Consider the following 19,461-nt stretch of genomic DNA (forward strand, 5'->3'; position numbering starts at 1 on the left):
CCTAAATCAAACTAAATTTAAAAATGCTAGGGAGTTCCTGAAAGTTTGGCATTCAGCCAAACTAGCTATCAGTAAACACATAGGGATAAACCACATTTACATAGAGTACCTTTCAAAAGATACAATAAAAAGTTAAGATGGAAACAAAACAAATCTTTCTAGCAGCCAACACCAAGCAGGGATTAACATTAGGGAAACAATCAAGCAGAAAACAATACCCTAATCAAGGAACTACTGAGGAGAAAACCACACTCCCACCAACACTGGCAGGGCAAGCTACCGTATATAAACAGGGAGCAAACTCACCAGCACTAATGAAGTTATCTGCAAGCAGACAACCAAGCTTAGAAAGCACCAGGGCCTCCACAGAGTTTATCCTTCTTCCTAATCATAGAGACAGTGAGTGTGGTATAATGATTCAAACTAGGAAGAACCACATCAAGACTGCTGCTCACCTATGAACCTATGGGAGGGATTTTGCAAGGCTAAAATAGAAACCTAGAACACTCTGTAGTTGAAAGGGGAGATTACAAAATGAAACCAAATCACCTCACTAATTTCTAAGAATACTGTTTTGGGTTGGTTTCTAGGAACACATATTGAAATCATTGTTTACTTCTGATACAGATACCAGTACAGCCTCCTTTAACTACAAGCTGCAATCAATATGAGATTAACTCCAGCTTCAAAGAGGTTCCCTCATGTGACCTTTGACATTCTGGCTTGCATTTTTTCATGCAGATGCTCTTGAAATTCTGTAAGAGGCTAAGACTACTCCAGTTTATGCATGAAATTATGTGCTAAACAAATGAATTAAAAAGCCTCTGAGAATCTAATCTTAGATTTTTGGCCATTATCACAGAATCAACTTGAAAATCCTTCCTGCACGATATCAAAATTCCTGTAAAACTCGTGTGGCTTTCCTGTTGCTTTAAAGCCAGCCACAGCAAGTCTACTCTATTCCCCTTGAGTAGATTTTTCCTGTCTCTCTTTCTGGCAGAGATATATATGCATAATAAGCAGCTGCCCTTGCCCAAAATGTCTTCTGCTTCCCTGATTTCTCTAATAACTTAAATTATCCAAATCCAGATGCTCCCAGCTCTCACAGAAGGCATAATTGCCTCAGTGTCTACTAGGCTATAAGCTAATCCTTTCCTGGAGCCTACACCAGCAGAGTGCTTTGAAGACAAGGCTGCCTCAACTTGTAGTAATGCCTGCATAGCTAGAAGCTGGAACATATAATAACTGGTGTAAAAGGGAATAACAGGCCTGTAGATATTCACTGAAGTACTTGTTATGGGCATTAAGACATAGAAGGAACAGTTCTTTCACAACAGGTTGTTAATTTTGTGTGGCAGGTTTGGAACAGATTAACATTTAAATTAACTTTTCAGGTGTTCTCTTGAAAATCCAATGGAAAAGGAAATGAAGGCAACACTAGCTATCTCAGTATTCCGCAACCTGTCACTATTCCGATCTGTTCAACTATGTTGACTTCAGATTCTGAAAGCTATATATAATCATATCTAGAGGCATACAAATAGTGAAGGCTGAAATACAACATCATGAAAGTTCAGTAAGAATTAGTTAAAGCAGAAGAATTTTTAAAACAGAACTGTATTCATGATTTACAATATGTGCAAGCATATTATATGATGAAGCATAATTATTATTTTTTCCCAGACTAGCACTTGATCATAAAAACGATTAAATCGAAGCTGATTTAAATAAACAGTTGCCGAAAAAAGTTTGGGGATCACTGGCCAAATTGTATGTTTCAATAAACTCCTTAGGTGACTTTCTAAATAACTGTAATTGATTCATACTGGTTTATTGCTAAACATTTGTCAATACTCAAAATAACTTTATGAACTTTGAAAAAGTAGCATTGCAAAAGCAAATATTTATAAAATAACTTTAATATAAAATAACTGTAACTTTGTTGCTTGTATCCTTGCGATTTATATTGATATTGTTTCCTGATTGCTTATTTGTACCCTATGACTATCATTAAGTGTTGTACCTTATGATTCTTGATGAACTTATCTTTTCCTTTATGTACACTGAGAGCATATGCACCAAGACAAATTCCTTGTGTATCCAATCACACTTGGCCAATTTTTAAAAAAACCTATTCTATTCTATTTATAAAATAATATGAATCTTTTAAGAGAAAACTGTTAGAACTGCATTGACAAAGCAACTGAAGTAATTTCATAAAACTGCTTAATCATTTGCCTCTTCTCACTCTATGTCCACCGTATGTTATACATTTTAGGGGGGGTAGGGTTGGACCTTTCAGTTTTTATTTTACTTTATTTTATTTATTTAAATTTATTGGCCACTGAATTCCAGTGGACTCTGGGTGTCACAAAAAATTGAAAAAGTCATAGAAATAGCTAAAAAGATTAAATAACAGGCACCCTGAACCAAAATGTCCTAATAACAAAATCCACAAAACAAGAAATAGTAAACATCAACCCCAGCCCTGGGGTCAAAGACTAGTATTTAAAGCTTTCTGGAATCCTAAGAGGGAAGGCATTATCTTATCTCTGAGGGGATGTTGTTCCAGAAGTTGGGGGCCTCATCTGGAAAGGCATACTTCTTAGGTCCCATAAGATGGCAGTGTTTAAGGAAGAGGACCTGGAGCACACCAACTCTGCTAGAATCTATTGAGCAGGCAAAAACATTTGGGAAACAAGTGGTCTCTCAGGGTCACCAGGCCCTATGGATTTTTACATGCAAAGTTCTTATTTGCCAGTTCAGTGTCATTGATCTAAAGTCAGCAAACTACGATCTGTGGGCCAAATCTGGCCTCCCTGTTTTGTACAGCCCACAAACTAAGAAAGGATGAGTGAGCAGATGTTAGATCTCCAGGCCACCTGAACTTTAGTTGGATAAGGGGCAGGGCCAAGGGTTGGGATAGGGTGTCCTGGGCAGTAGCAATGGCCTATCAGTGGCTTCCTTTCTGGTGAGCCAGCATCAGCCAATGGCTGCCACTGGCTCAGTGGTCTGAAAACCTACCAGCCACATCTACAGAGGCAAGGTAAAAACTGGACCTTTGTTGATCCATATCATAGATCCTAGAACCTTTCATCAAAAGCAAGAAAAGAGAAAAGTAAAAAGATGAGAAAGGTAGAAGAAATCAAAGGGGAAAATAGAAATAAATGAATGTGCCACGACTGACATCTCTTTCTAGAAATTGCCTCTTTTATGTTGAATAGAATGAGGCAAGAACACATATTGTCATAATTTGCTCATTTGCATTGTTTTACATTTCCTTCATTTAGGGCTATGGGTAGAGAGATATGTTCTAAAATATTTTTTTAACTGTCTTCTATTGCTTCAAAGGGACACTACATATTAGTATCTTTTTTCTCCAAAATCAGACCTTTTATGTGGTCACAAGAAGGAAACCACAATGTTGTCATTTATATAGACAAGGACAATTTTAATCTGTCTCACTTATGGGCTTGAGACGAGTTGGAGGAATGTAATAGAGGGAATGGCAGAAAGATGTTACCAGAATATGTTTGTGCTAGTTAGAGACAGAGTCAGTGGTCTGTAGTAGTTAAAGCACCAAGCTTGAAACCAGGAGATTGTGAGTTCTAGTACTGCCATAGGTACAAGGCTGACTTGATGTCCTTGGACTAGTCACAGCCCTAGGAAGGAAAAAATGGCAAACCATTTCTGAAAAATGTTGCCAAGAAAATTGCAGGGGTCATGTCCAGGGAGTTACCAGGAATCAACACTGACAGCAAGGCGTATACTCACATACATGCAGTTAGGTGTCAATGGAGAAACGCCCAATCTTTATCACAGTTTATTGGTCAGCATTATGTATAAACTCATCCAACTATAGTTTATAGCTATGTGTGACCCAATGACAGAATTTTTAAAAAAAACCCTTTGATGGCTGTCATTTTGATTTAGCAAAAGTTCCATACAGTTTGTTCAGCTCTGAACTTTCAACTTAATTATCATGGCTGCCTTGAAGTTTATTGATTTTGATGGTTTCTGGGATCTAGCAAGGACAGAAGAAATGAACTCAGCTGCTGAAATATCTCAAAACTTTCCTCAAGTAGAATTTTTCAGAATGCTCAGCTCTAGAATTAGAGAACCCTGTATATTGAATTTGAGGCCACTGTTTTGTGAAATGGGATGTAGTCTAAGTCATTGGTAATTTAAGCATTTGGGCCAGGCAGTTAGATGAGATCTGTTTCTGATGTGGCTTCTTATTTTAGGGGTTATTGTTTAATCAAGCATCACAGGTTTATTATGCTGTTATGATTTTAATCTTGATATGCTGCCCAAATTTACTACAATGAGATGGTGGCTTTCTCCGTTGTTTAAATAAATAGTTGTTGGTCAAACATAGCCAATAGGTCCTAATCATTTGCAATATATATAAATTGTGTTACTTGAAAAATACTAATGGATTGGAACTCTCAGTGACAATCCAGATTCCCAGATATTTTAAATAACATGATGGATCTATACTGGTGTATACTATTTTTTAAAAGATAATCTTTATCTTAAACCTTCCACATAATCACATCTATGACAGGGTAAATTCTAGAACACCCTGACTGTGTATCATGAATTTTGATCAGCCAAAACAAGCAACCACCACAGACTTCAGTTTTTGACCTATTTCACTCCCTTCTTGCTACCTCTCTTTCTCTGTTTCAAATGGGATTGGAACTGCATTCACTGGCATGAATTGTCTTTTCATTTATTCAGCATATATTTTCACAAATGAAGAGTTAGGATACTACTATCTGTTTCCAATACTTTTCTTTCATAAGGAAATTTGTTCTGAATCAAAAAATTTTTTAAAGAAGCATGTAGTTTAACCTGAAAAAAAAGTATTTATTTCTTACCGCATACAGCATAGTGATAATGACATTAAGCTTTAGAATAGTAAAATGTACGTGTTTTTTAAAATGAAATTAGGATCACCCAATTTCCTAATCGCAGTATCCTAGCACAGGGGTCACCAACTTTTTGGACCTCAGGGACCACTAAATTCATAATTTTAAATCCTGCAGACCACTAATATGATCTGGCTAATAACCGGCTGGGTGGGCATGGCTAGGTGGTCATGTGACTGGTGGGCGTGGCCAACTCAATGTCACTCGTGACGAGGGGCGCCTCACTGGCCTCTACTCACCCCTCCCCTCCCAACCACTCCTCGCCTGCCTGCCCGGGCTTCTTAAGGCTCCAATAGGAAGCAATTGTTGGAGCTAAGCAGCCACCACAAGAAAGAGTTGGCAAAACAGCTGGCTCAGTTCAAATTGGATCTGGCCAAGAAGGAGACTCAGCAGAAGCACCTCACTGAGGACTAGGAACATAGGCTTTCCAAGCAGAGGGAAGACCTGCAAGAGTGCAAGGCCAGGTACTGGCGCTTGCAGGCTCAGCGGGCTGAGGGGTCAACAGGGTCAGCCAGTTCCAAGCCATGATGCAGTCCCACTGGAATGAGGCCCTCTGGCTCTTTGCCACCAGCGGCACTTCCCTCCAGCCTTTGGCCAAAGCCCCGCATGAGGAGGCTGAAGCAGACCCTGAGTCAGAATTTCTGCCCTCCTCTGACCCACACAAAAAGATCCCAAAGGGGGAGACTCTCTGCAGCAACACAAGCGTTCATTGCATGTATCTGGCCCAAGGGCCGTAGTTTGAGGGCTCCTGATTTAGTGCAATATAGGCACTAAATATAAAATGCAAATAATTTTTCTGTGGACCACCAAAATTTTCTCACGGACCACCAGTTGGTGACCGCTGCCCTAGCACATAGACAGCCCATGGTCCAGTACATTTTCCAACCTATTAAGCTGTGTTCACACACCAATATGTGCCTTGGAAATTGGTGCTTTCTCTTTCTTGCCTCTTCCCTTTTCATTCTGGCTTCAGCACAATGATCCTGATCAGTTCAAATCAGAGAGAACCTGTGGACCACCTGAAAATGGGTGAATTACAATTCCCAATATTCTCATCATTAGCCGTGTTGGCTGGAGCTCTTGGGGGTTGTAACTCTGCCACCTCAAGAGGCCAAAGATTCCTCACTCCTTCTTTAAAGTCTAATTTGCTTTTTATAGCATATTTCCACAGTTACAGTGCAGTTAAAACTGACATTCAGGTGTAATTGGAAAATGTGATCAAGCTCGGCACCTGGAAGATTGTGCCGAAATAAGGAAGAAAAGGGGGCAAATGTAGTAGGAATGGAGCCAAAGATTATCCCCAACTCACTAAGTTATTTGGCTAGCCAGAAAACATGACTCCAGATAAGCCAGAGTTCTCCAATATCCCAGCCAAAGCCATATCTTTACAGTCCTTTGAAAACTCAAGTATTATTATTGCAGTACTTTCCTCAACATTTTTAGGCCAATATCATTACTAGGTTAAGAGGAATAAGCAATAGTTCCCTGACTATTGCAGCTCACACTTGTAGCATTTATCTGGTTTGGTCTCCAGAAGGAAGTTGCTGATAGGTGAAAATCAGAAAATATAGGTCAGATTTAGCCGCTAGGCAGAATCAGGGGAGAGCCTGCAGTCATCTAAACATCATTAGATAAGGAAAGTTATGGTGCCCTCAGGCAAAGCATGTCAGTGATACCCCTGGTGCTTCACAGCTTCTTTACTTTTGCTACCAGAAGTAGGTCTGTATGTCCTTTTCCTTCATCTTGCACCATTCCTCACCCCTTCCCCCATGAACTCACTGCTAATACAACCTCCTGGTCATGGGTGAGTTCATTAAAAGCAGTAGACTGCATTCTAAGCAAAGCATGCAGTTGAATTTCTTCAGTGTCACATACTTACATAAATACAGACTATTGGGGCATAGATGTGATTCCAATTAAGAGAAGAAATTGTCTTATATGGAATGGCTTGCCTCCAGAAGTTGTGGGTGCTCCATCACTGGAACATTTTAAGAAGAGATTTATTTAGAATGGTATAGGGTCTCCTTTTTGGACAGGGAGTTGGACTAGAAGACTTCCAAGATCCTTTCTAACATTGTTATTCTATATTCTGTATTATATTAAGTTAGACCACATCTTTCCAACTCTGTATTGTCTAAAAACTATTACATTTGGTTCTTTGGCAAGATTAGTATATATGAGCTGCAAAATCCAGGCAACCACAAGATGGTAGCAAAAGGTTAGAATTGTCTGTATCTTTGCTGCCATCTGGTGCTCACCTGGATTATTGCAGTTCAAATATTGGAATCCTGCTCTTGGGAGTCTTATTCTACCGAAGATGCTGAGGCTGACTTCCAAATTATATGCTCTGTCACTGAGTCATAGTTGTTTCCATAAAATCAGGCATGAGAAGCGAATGCTAATAATATACACTGCTCAAAAAAATAAAGGGAACACAAGCAGAAGACATCCGAGATCAGAATGAATGAAATAGCCTTATTAAATACTTTGTTCGTTACATACAGTAGTTTTGTGTTCCCTTTAGTTGTTTGAGCAGTGTGTAAACTACTGTATGTAAAGAACAAAGTATTTAATAAGGCTATTTCATTCATTCTGATCTCGGATGTCTTCTGCTTGTGTTCCCTTTATTTTTTTGAGCAGTATATATCACCAATGCAGTTCTGGTATTAAGACATATCTTCAGGATGTTGCTATTTCTTTGTCCCTTAAGTAAGTTTTCCAAACTCAGCATTTACTTCCACCTTAGTGATTTGGTTAACATAAAGATACCAAACATCTTTCACGTACATCCATCACAAGTAGATACATCTCTCTCTCTCTCCCTCCCTCCCTGTCTCCCCCATACAGAAATGCTAGAAGGCTTCTTTTCACTTTCCTCTGAGCTATATTTTTGTGATCGAGAAGATGTATAGAAATCTACTCCTCTCTGGAAAAAAAAAAAGTTTCACAAAATACAAATATTGCCTAATAATTAAACAGGAAGCAATATTGATCTTTTTTCTATTTTTTTGTGTCTAAATATATATACAAAAGGGGCATCATATACAGTAATCTTGGAATATTCCTTTATCCTGGCCTTGGTAGCCCCTACATCTACAGCAGTGTGGTCCCACCAGTGGAAAAACATGCTGGGTGAAGAGAAGCCTGAGAAGTTTGAAGCCGAGAGCTTCCAAGTCTGCAGTCTCTGGTTTGGGGCAAAGACTCCCCAGGGCTGGAAGCTGCTGTCCTGTCCACACTTTTCTGCCGCCTTAAGCGGTTGGAAAGGGACGTGAGGGGAGAGGCTATTTTCTCGATAGCCGAGACCCTTCCTTAGAAACGCTTAGCTACCCCCTGGATGAATCGTTTAAAACTAGGACGGCGCCCATTTCTGTCAGCAAATTCTGGCGCTTCCTCTGCCACTGCCCCTCCCCCAATCCTCCCTTTAAAACTCCATGTGGGGTAACTTTAACGAGCTCCATTACACGAGCATTTCTACTGCAGGTTTGACGAGCAGGGGAAGCGTTCCGGGAAGACAAGAGTGGAAGGGAGAAGGGACCTCCTCGCTCGCCTCCTCTCTCTCTCTCTCTCTCTCTTTTTTTTTTTTTGTCCTCTCCCGCAGCGGTCTTGTCCCTTTATGTTTTGCAAATGGGCGCTTTGAATTAAAAAAAGAAAAGAAAAGAAAAGAAAAAGAAAAAGCAGGAGGAGGCGGCCGCGAGGAGAGGGAGAGAGAGAGAGAGAAATGGCAGACATTCCAGGGCCAGCCACTGGTTTTGTTCTCCTCGCTTACGGCCTTTGTCCTGAACTCCCTACCCCCCTCGGTTTCCACAGTAATGAGAAAGTATGGCCACCCCGCGCTTATTACCATATCAATCTCCCCGAGCCCTGCCTGAGTCAACCGAAGGAAGGAGGTGGGGGGTGGGGGTGGAAAGAGCCCATAAAGGCTGCTAAGGGAAGAGGTGGAAAGTGCGGAGGGCTCCTTCCTAGCCGCCCCTCCAGAATTTTGGGGCCCAGGAGTTGTGTACTGACGACAACGACCCGAGAGGTCCCGGCACCACCCACCCCTCATCGCCGCCCGAGAAAGTCCTCCCTACGTCTGTCTCTCCCTCCCTCCCTCCCTCCCTCCGCGCTTTTCCACACGGATGGAGCGCAGGTAAAGGTCCCCTTTTGATGCCCTTCGCGGCTTCTCATTGGCTGGCCGGCCGGCGGGCCGGCGGTGCCTGCCACTAGCCGCTTTGTTCTCTCGGACCGAGCGTTTCCTCCCGCTCGGCCGCGGCTCTGCAGCAGCCCGTAAGCAAGGACGGGTATAGCAGCGGCGGCGGCGGCGCAGCGACTCTGGAAAAGGCGAGCGAAGCGCCGCGTTGGAGAGTTGAGAGGAGGGAAATGAATGACAGGCAGAAGGAGCGAGCTCATCACTGCGGGCTGCAAAATGAGACTGCGGGGGGGGGAGAAAGCAAGAGAAAGAGAGAGAGAGAGAGAGAGGCTGTTCTCTCGGCAGCACCCCCTCCCGCTGCTCGTCCGGGCAGAGGGTGGGCGGGCGGAGGAGAGGTAGGCAAAGGAAGCTGGCGGCCAGGGGGCGAGCGGGTCCCTTCTTCACCTCTGCCAGAGAGGACAGGACGGCAGTAGCGGCGGCGGCAGCACCGGGGACTGTCCGCAAAAAGGCGCTCAAGGTAGGAGTCCGCGTCTCCTCTCTCTCCTCCCCCCCCCCCCCCGCTTATTCACCACCGGCTGCCTCTCTGGCCAGGTTCGCCTTGCCTTTGCCCAGGTGGCTGAGGGCGACTTCCCAGCTCCGGGGGTAGAGCAGGTTAAACGGCTCTTTATTATAGGGAGATTGAACTGTCATTTTTTTCTTTTTTGGAAAGCTCCAAGCCGGTTAAAAAAAAAAAAGCACCGGACCTCGTGTTGGATTTTTTTTTTCCCCTCTCTCTCTTTCTCTCCTGCAAAGAGCGAGTCTTCAGCGGGAAAGAGAGGAGCCCCAGCCTCTCTTTTTGGGGCGTGTTGGTGCTTCGGAGCCGGGAGTCTCAGGACCGATCTTGCGAAGGAAGGCTGAGGCGGGGAGCGGGAGCGAGGCTTCCAGGGCTGCGGAAAAGGGAGAGCGGGGAGAGAGGTGCTAAGAGAGGGGCCAAAGACGAAAGGGGCGGTGGGTGTGTAAGAGAGGGAGAGGGAGAGAGAGAGAGAAGAGAGAGGATCCTTGGTGCGTCTGAAGCTCTTCCTTAAGCCGACTCGCAGCCCGGGAGGAAGATGCTCTGGGTAGCAGCAGATCTTTGGGGCATTGTTGAGGAAAGGGAAGCTGTGCATCTCACAAGAAGGGACAGGAAGGCGCGTTCAGATGGGCAGCCAGAGAGTTTGAAAGTAGGTTCAAAAAAATAAATAAATTCCGGGGAAGTGTTAAGACTCACACTCAGACCGGCAGCTCTGAGACGTTGGATCCCGAACTAACTTTCTTTCTTCTCCTGAGCTTAAACTCTCACTAGCGGGATCCCTTTTTCCGCCTCCTTCTCCGCCTCCCCCCCCCCCAGTCCTTCTGCTTGAGTCGGGTCTTTGGAAAGGTAACCATCATGTCGGAGTAGGGCAGAAACCTATAGCAGCCGGCGCTTCTTTTGCTTTATAAATGCAGGCACAAAAGATCGAAAAATGTTACGATGTGCGAAAAGTGCCCTCGGGAGAGGCTGGGGAGCATCAGCGGGTTTCCTTTTTCAATCTCGGAGGAGAAAGCTTGGTGCCGGGCGGGGGAGGGGCGATAGCAGCATCATTACCTCACAGTGGAGATCCTGGTTTTGATTTATTCGGATGGAAGGTGTTGATTCCGCCCCCCCCCCTTGGGTCAGCTACGTATAAGTAGAACAGTTCAAATTAACTGCAGTAATTAAACAGGGGGGAAAAAACCCCTCTGAACATACTTTCTGATATGGAGCGCCCTAAACTCTCCAATAGTATCTGGTTTTATGCCAAAGGACCATATTCTGATCTTAGTTTGCATTTTATGGCCATTTCATCCTTGATGTTAAGCAAGTCCTTTTGACCTAAATGTTTGTAATTAAAATCAGAATTTGGCCACTTCCTTGCCAGTTCTATCTTTTCTTCTTTCTGAATTGAGATTTTTGTCTAAGATATCTTTCTGAGCGTTTGCTAATAATATTAACATTCCTCTTTCTCTTTCTCTGTTTTTGTATGTGTTTGTGTCTCTCTGTTTTGTATGTTTTCATAAGTTATCTAGAAGAAAGAACATAACCTTCAGTCAGGAGCCTCTGCTCCCACATACTCATATTGCTTACTATTCCAAGTTGTAGGAACGTTTGCAATGCTAGAGAAAGCTCCGACACAATAGACTCTTTCCTTAGAAGTGTGCTTACTTTGAAGATAAAGGGGAAAGAAGCTAAACTGAAAATTGGAACACAATAATTTTTTAGCATAAAAGGCACATTTTAAGAAAAAAACTCATGCAAGGTCTAGAGATGAATAGAATTCAGGCTTTGGGAATCCGCTTTTTACATTTTTTTAAAAAACCACAGTGCCTGTTATTTGGAAGTTGATGCAAACGGTATATATCGCTATAGGTATTTTCTTGTATTGAACACAGTAATCTCTCATATCAGAACATGATGGCACTCATAGTTCTTTTACATATAAACTCACTTTTGGTTCCCCAACTTTTTTTGGCAATTTAATGTGTGATATGGTATCGTTCCAATCAATCTTTTGCCCATTCTTATTCTAGGGTGTGGGAGGACATCCTGATGTAGTCAAATAAGGATCTATCTATCTTAGAGTTTGATCATGCATAGAGAAAAGGACCTGCTCTGATGTTCAACCTGTAGATTTGCCTAATAATCATTCACAGTAGGCAGAAGTTAGAGAAGTCTTTCAGTAATCACAATATGTTAGACAAGCAGCCTTGTGAGTAATTCAGTCTGCATGTATGTCAAGGAGAGTTCCTTTTTTCAAAACTGCAATATTTTTTTGCTAAACCCCAGTCATTTATAGAATGTCTGGAACAAAATTTGAACATTTGTTTATTGATGTGTGAAAAGTACAGCAAGTAGCAATGTCTGTGTAAATAATGAAGACTATCTTGGTCACAGTATGCGCTTGTCTTATCAAGCCACCATATCACTTCAATTCCACCTTGGCGACCCGTCTCTCCTGTAAAAAAAGAAAAAGAGCTCATTCATTTTTGTGGTTTTAGACTGGTTTGAAATAGAATCCTTGAGGAACAAAAGAGCCAGAAGCACTTGAAGCCTCCTCCTAGGCACTGATACTAAGGAGTGTATCAAGGGTTGCTTGTTGGAAGCTTAATGTCTCCTAGAAAATGGGCTCTGTCCTAAAACAAGCAAAAGAGAGTAGTTCCCCGATTCATCATCAGCATTAATAATCTTTCATTTAATAAATTCAAGGGGACTAGCTCAGGTATATGCTGTTCTTTGTTTGCTAACAGAGGCATTAGGGTTTGCATTAAAATCACAGGCAGCGTTAACAATAAAACAACTTGTAAAAAAATATGAGAAGATGGAAAGATTCCTTTATAGCATCTAGGACTTTATATGTCTCCCATTATGTGTTTCAACCATCACTGGTAAGAGTGATGTTAAGGATCAGATACCAAGTACCAAGATACACTCAGTGTTCAATGCTTTATTGTCTGTCCTTGAACCAGGGCATTCCTGTAAACTATGTTTTGGTAGGAGGATTCTATTTGTCTACATATGAAATGATTATTTTCACGTTCTAGGAAATGACAGATAAAATATAATTGTATAAAATGATTGTGCATTCTGAGATTCTCAGACTTGAGCATCTGAATTAGGTCACCAGACATAACAATATCCCCTGATATTTGGGTATTGCAGAAGAATGAGGAAGGAACAGATCAATTCCCCCCCTCAGATAGTTACCCACAAAAGTTGGAGCTGTATGATCCCTGGAGTGGGGGCAAGCAATATGGCACCGCTGCAATTATATGCATGACTATGATCTTTTAGAAGAACAACGCCACTGTTTATGGGCATCTAAAAAATAAAGCAGAAGGCATAGAATTTATTGTACATTGCTGGCAGTAATAAAATGCAGTATTTTCACTACAGCAAATCAGCAATTGGATTCAGGAATAGACCCTGAATTTTATCATATTAAAGGCAAACTTTATCTATAGGGGGGAAAGGTTTTTTTTTTTTTTTTACTTAATTGTGCCTTTATACTACTTTCCTATAATGTCTTCTGGGTAGGTTAAATACTACGAAGAGAAACTGCTCATGTCATTATGTGGCAAAGAGCCAAGTTCATTTCAAGTCTGGCTCTAAAAAGTTAGTATAATAAGCTTGAAAGGAGCTTAAATCGGAGAGGTCATTTTTCATGCAGAGTATTTCCAAAATATGCCTTCCCGTTAAACTGATCCAACTTGCAAATAAATAAATATGTCCTCTCATTATGCTAACCCAATGTATAAAAAGCAGTGGTTCTTACTTGCATATTTGCCTAAGCAGAGCTTCCGTGTCTGATTATGATTCTTACTTATCACAGTTCACCAAGAAAGCAAGCCTATGTTAACTCCATCAACATTTTGGGGCACTTTTTAATTAGCATATTATTTAGACCTCTTCCTTTTTCTGGGCAGCTGGTAATTTAGCCTATAATTTTTTAGTAGGTTTGTCTGAAAGTTATGGAACCAGAAACCTTTTTGTCTCAATTTAAAACTAATTCCCAAAAGTATTTATTTCAAGAAATCCATAACCTTTAAGAGTAATAGAGTCATTATTCTTGTATTTTATCTCAGTATATACAGTATTTCCATTGATAATTATAAGTAAAACATTCATAAACCTGATTGTACACGTCCTAACAATTTAAATAGACAGTGACCAAAATATATGAAGATGCTAAGAGTGGAACTCCACTATTAGTACAGTATCTTCCACAATACCCCACAATATATATGTACTCTGATCACTTTTCTGATACCTTCAAAATCTGTACTGGTTCTACACATGATAACAAACTTACTACTGCACACCAATAATTCCCTGGATTCTAATCATTTTTTCACTGAAATGTAGTTATCACATAGTCTTGGTCCTTACATTCGCATTTCTTTTTTTCTAACTTTTCAGGACCTTCTTTTTTTTCTTCCTTCATATGAAATTGGTTTCACTGGCTACCTCCCTTTTCTTTTTCTCCTCTCTAAAGAGTGCTTTCTATCTCTCACTTGCACTTTCTTTCTCTTTAGCTTGCTTCTTTGTTTTAGCTGGAAACTTGCTCCCTTTAACATCCCCTTTCTCCAGGTATTCTGGTAAGTATTTTTTTTTTTTAAAGAATCTTGGAAAAGAAAGTTACTTACAAGCTGATACAAGGACCAACAATGAGTTTTCAATTGTTTTCCTATCTGGATTCTTTGGTCAGCGGAAAGATGGCTTTTCCTCAATATAACTAGATTTTTCTGAAAATGGGAAACCAAATAAAGGGCGGGTGGAGTTTATGGACGTAAGATAGCTGTTGTATCAGCAGCAGCAGCTTTCAAAAATATGGAATTAAATGAGTGACCACCCAAATATCTGTGTATGTTTTATGTTTCCCTGTGTTTGTATTGGGTAGATATGCTTTCCTTGCTGTCTCCTCTATGATTATTTTTAGTTTGTTTTAGTATTTTATTTGAACCAACTTGACATCCTTGCACTAATGCTTCATTATGGCTGCCTGAAAGCTTTTATTGGTGTTTCTGTGTCAATGTCTTACTAGCACTATTTTCGTCTCTTCAACTGAACTTCTTTGCTTATGCTGTAAGGTGTAAATTTTTGTAAAGTCAGAGCCTTATGTTTAGCATCCTTAAAAATCAAAGCCAGCTAGTATTTCTAAATCTAAATTTAATTTCCTCCCCAGAATTTATGCTACTTTCATATTAATATGCTTGCTTAACCTGCCTTTTCATTATGTCTGAGCAATTATCTAGAATGTTGTCTAGTTTGTGATTGTGTGTGTAATGTGTACCTCTGTATTGATGTTTGTTGTACATATACTGATGTATGGATGCAGGAATTTGGCCTGGATGTTGATTCTCAAGAGGGAATCCCATTTCCCCTTGAGCAGAAAATGTGAAAAAGAATTGTTTTGTTTGGGCTCTTTCTTAACCTTTATAAAGTACAGTGATAGTTATAGATACACTTTTTGCAGTTAAATTCCTTTTCTCTGCTGACTATGGCTTCAAATAATTCAGCAAGAAAGCAGCCTAATGGAATCTGAGAATCATGATAATAAGTCTTTGTTTTTAACTTGAGGAACGAATGAGTAATTCTATCATTACCCTTTATCTGATACAGAGGTTGAGTTGGGAATATCAATAAGTTTTTAATGAATCTTCTGTCATCACAATGAGACATGGCCTCTCAAAATTAAATCAAATGTGCTGGATTGCCAATGTTAGTCACGTATAGATGGTGGAAAAAGTGACCATTATTTTCCTTTAATATTATAGCTGATCTATTATTCATTAGTGCTATGATTACTTGCTTTTAATTTATCATGTATTAAGATGCAATGCTGTGTTAGACACCAAGATTATTATTAAAGCCAAAGTATATCATCATTGGCAATTCCCCCCTTCTGCACATATTCAATTAGATCATCCATGAATAGTTTGGATTCACAGGAGCAGAGGGAGGGATTATAAGGGCACTAGTATTTCAGTCAGTGCCTTCAAAAGATTTAACTAGAATTGAATCTAAAGATAAAAAAAAAGCCCCAAACAACAGAGACTAGGTTTTTCTTTGTACTAAGTATAGCTGCTGAGCCGTCACTGCTGTGGGGAGCCTTTTGTGAGATACCATCTCATTGTCTGTGCAAGCTAATACCTGGTGTCTTTCTCTTGCAGTCTAGTCCTCTGCCCATGGATAGCTCAAAGAAGGAAAATAAAGGACAGGGGAGGAGAAGGACTAAAAAATGCAGACAGGTCAGGCTCCCTCCTAAGTTTTAGATCCAATCTGCTGCATAATAGCACAAAGGCGCTATGTCAGAGAAAGCATATGTTAAGCTGGTCAAAAGCAAGGAAGACTTTTTCCCTCTTAGAATAACAGAAACCAAGCCCAACTAAAGGCTTCCTTTAATTTAAAAAGGCCAATTTTCTTTAAAGTCAAAATTATACCTCCCTATATGTGAAGCAATTTGAAATGCTCACTTTCAATTACAATGGGAATCAAGGCTTAATTCTAATGTTAGCAAGTTAGTGCAGCACCATTTCAATTTAACAGATTAAATGCAAACCATATATTGTGTCAAGAAATAATCTTCTAAAGCATACAATTGGAGGGGGAAATCTTACAATGAACATTTGGATTATTTTGAATTAGTTTTTATCAGTATTTCTTTAAGTTTACAGGCACCTCATGTACAATCTCACAACTTTTATATTGCACATTATAAGCATTTCTCCTCTGCAACATCAGCAATGGGGATGTGGTTGTGTCTCATCCTCCCCCAACAGAAAGCAGTCCAGTAAATCTCCCTAATGAGTAACCTTTTGTGCAGAATATTTGCTACTGTTGCTGGTGGAGATGCAGTGTCTGCATTTGCTACAATTAGAGTAAGCATCAGAGCTTATTTTTGTTTACACCATGTTTTCACCACTTTAAATGGCTGTGGGTGAATTTAATTGTTGTTAGTATTCAGAATGTTCTACATTCTGTGTGACCTAAGGAAAGTTAACAAATGAGTTGTGGAATGCTATTGAGTACAGTTACAAAGTGTTTTGGGGTTGTTGTATTGAAATTCAATTAATTTGGCACCTAAATATGTTTAAAACACACATTTTTAGTGCTCCAATATTTGAAATAGTTTGCTATGTTCTTCACAAACCACTTCAAAAGAAAACTAATATTGTGTCCCTATTACAGATAAGGAGGAACATTGAGAGTAGGGTGAGAAAGGAAGGAAAAACAATGTTGAAGGCTATCTGGTGAGTTAAAGAAATAAGATAATCTATTTGGAGGAGACCTATTTATGGATGATGGGTTCATTCTGTCAGCCACTTGGCTATGCTACCATAACCACTTCCTAAGAAGACACTTGGTTATGCTACCATGTTAACTCCTCTCCTCCTTACCAAGTTACATTGAAATTAGCTTTATTTAATAAGTGAAACACAACATCCGTGTCTGAAGCCTTCAGATTATCTTTAGGCTTTTTTTTCTTTTTGCAATTAAAAACTTTAATAGTGTTCCAGATTTCTTCTTCTTAGAATCTTTTTGCCTTTTTTTTAATCTTCTAGGTGCGTGTATTGAATTTTAATATTTTGAACATCATGTTCATTATTTTTTCTGATGTGTTAAATTTTGATCAGTGAAATGCTAGCTCCTTTGTCTATAATTGCATTTACTTAAAGCATGACCCTTCTCTTGCCAGAGTTGGTTTATCTAACTTACGTTTGCTCAGACAAAGAATCAGTTCCATTGTTGGTTTCTCTCCTTATTCCATTGCAAGTATATTAGCTCCCATGGAAATGAAAATGTTATAAAAAGGGGCGGAGTATAATGATGCCCATCCTTGTGCTATAAGTCAGTGTCTGAATAGCTTTAAAGCTACAGCAAGGCTTGCAAAAGGAGACCTGTCATTGTCTCACATAGTTCTGAAAAACTATGCTGAGAAATAGTTCCCCCATGTCTTATCTTCAACTAGTGCTTAAACCATTTATACTTTGAAACGTAAGTTTTGACTGTTATCCCTATCCTTCACATTTAACCTTTTAATTCTAACCACAAATAAGTACACTCTCCCCAAGTTTCATAAAGATCCTCAGAATTGGAAATCATCAAAGGTTCTCTCATTCTGCCAAAAGGTAGGTCTATATGTGCCTTTAGCCAAAGAGTTCCTGGTTTGCTGCCAAGACAAAGAAGTAATCTCTTTCTGTAACCAGGTATGAAATATTTGACTTCCACATCAGCTATTGCATTTCTGCAGTTGCTGCGTTTAATTTTTTAATTGTTCTGTTACCCTCTAGGCCAGGGGTGTCAAACCCACAGCATCACATTTTCATCATGTGATGTAATGACTTTTCCCCTCTTTGCTAAAACAGGGGTGGGCGTATCCTAAAATAGGATGTGACACATCCGGCCCATGGGCTGCAAGTTTGACACCCCTGCTCTAGGCCCTAGAGTCTAGGGTAAAAACAGAAAGATGGCTCTTACTCTATCTTGGTAGCCCAAGACATTATTGTGCAGCAATAATGTCTTGGGCTACCAAGCATAATTTAAAACCACATAAGTCTTCCCTGAGATGTCGCTGTGCTGCAAAACCCTATTTTGCTTATCTTTTTTACAAAATATGAAAGTGGCATCAAATATTTTAAAACTCGTGTTGGGTTGAAAGACGTTGGGTTGATAGGAAAGGGTGTGTTGGGTTTATTCCAGAGAGCCATTCCTTTCCAAATCAACAGTTCGATTCGGTAAATATTTACTTCCTTGGTAGAACTACTATATGTTAAAATCTTCCATTTTTACAGGTTTAAAAAATTTTCATCACATCCATACTTTAGACAAAATTCTTGGTGATTTTTATGATTTCTACTTACAGATAAAGGAAAGGAAAGCAATAACGAACTAATCATACAGTCTTCCATTACTACCCTGTGTCTATTTATCCAAGAGCAAGCCACACTGAATGGGCTTATTTTTTTAATAAGCAGAAGTAGAATTGGACTGTTTAGATTATGTGCCTAAAAGACAACTTTAGATAATCTGACAATATGTTCCAAGATCTGATAGACCTCATATCTGGGAATCTTAAATATAAAAAGATAAAGGGAACAAACATGACAGAATTCTGATTGCCAACCAAAAATGAAGACCAGTTACTCAGTTTCCATGCAAGTGCAACACTGCAAAGTAAGTCCATTTGCAGGGGAAGAGTTAGTAAGCGCTTTGTACATCAAGGTTTCACTATATGTAGGAAAAACTGAACACAGCTCAAAACAGGGCCACAGTAAACCCATTCTCAATTCAATTGTTATTAGACAATTTGTATTTAGGTAGGTCAAAACTTGCTTTAAACCACTGCTGACTTGTGCAATAAAATTGGCTTAGGAGAAAAATAGTTATTACATATAATTTCAGAGTATTTGGACAATCCAAGTTCAAGATGTTACTTTCTTGGTATGTCCTTTCATTTCTAAAAAAAAATGGGAAGGGGTACTAGTGTCAGTGTTTCCCTTCAGTACACCTATTCTGTCATTTAACGGTATGGATACTAATAGAACATTAATATGGTTCTAAGATTTCTTCTGTTTGTTTACTCTGAAAGACACATTGAAGATACAAGATTAATCACATCTCCAAATATTCTACTCTTTCGGCAGTCTTTGAACTTCCCTCTCATCTGGTCTCTTGAAGATTTCTGGTCTTCCCGAACCAGAAAAGTTATTTGTTTGGAAATTTTCCCAGAGTTCCTTGAAACAGTCCTGAGCCTTTGGCAACTATTCTAACATGGCTAGGTGAAGCTGCCAGCTATACATGTATATGTATCCCAAAATAATTTAGTTGCTTGGTTTACTTCCACTTTTTCCATTTTGTTATTC

At 39.9% G+C, this 19,461-nt stretch overlaps 1 protein-coding gene and 1 long non-coding RNA gene across 6 annotated transcripts in view; one reads left to right on the forward strand and one right to left on the reverse strand.

Annotated features, from left to right (window-relative positions):
• Positions 1–19,461, forward strand: part of LOC148115508 (uncharacterized) — a 139,921-nt gene that overhangs the window by 43,127 nt on the left and 77,333 nt on the right. The window lies entirely within an intron of this gene.
• On the reverse strand, positions 11,907–14,340 carry LOC117678478 (uncharacterized). The gene is made up of 3 exons (XR_004595039.1): positions 14,242–14,340; positions 12,803–12,916; positions 11,907–12,053 (listed from the first exon to the last, which is right to left on the reverse strand). It is a non-coding gene; the product is annotated as an uncharacterized LOC117678478 (long non-coding RNA).

The sequence above is a fragment of the Pantherophis guttatus genome, chromosome 2 (assembly GCF_059756535.1).
Source record: "Pantherophis guttatus breed Tessera chromosome 2, ASM5975653v1, whole genome shotgun sequence".
NCBI lineage: Eukaryota > Metazoa > Chordata > Lepidosauria > Squamata > Colubridae > Pantherophis > Pantherophis guttatus.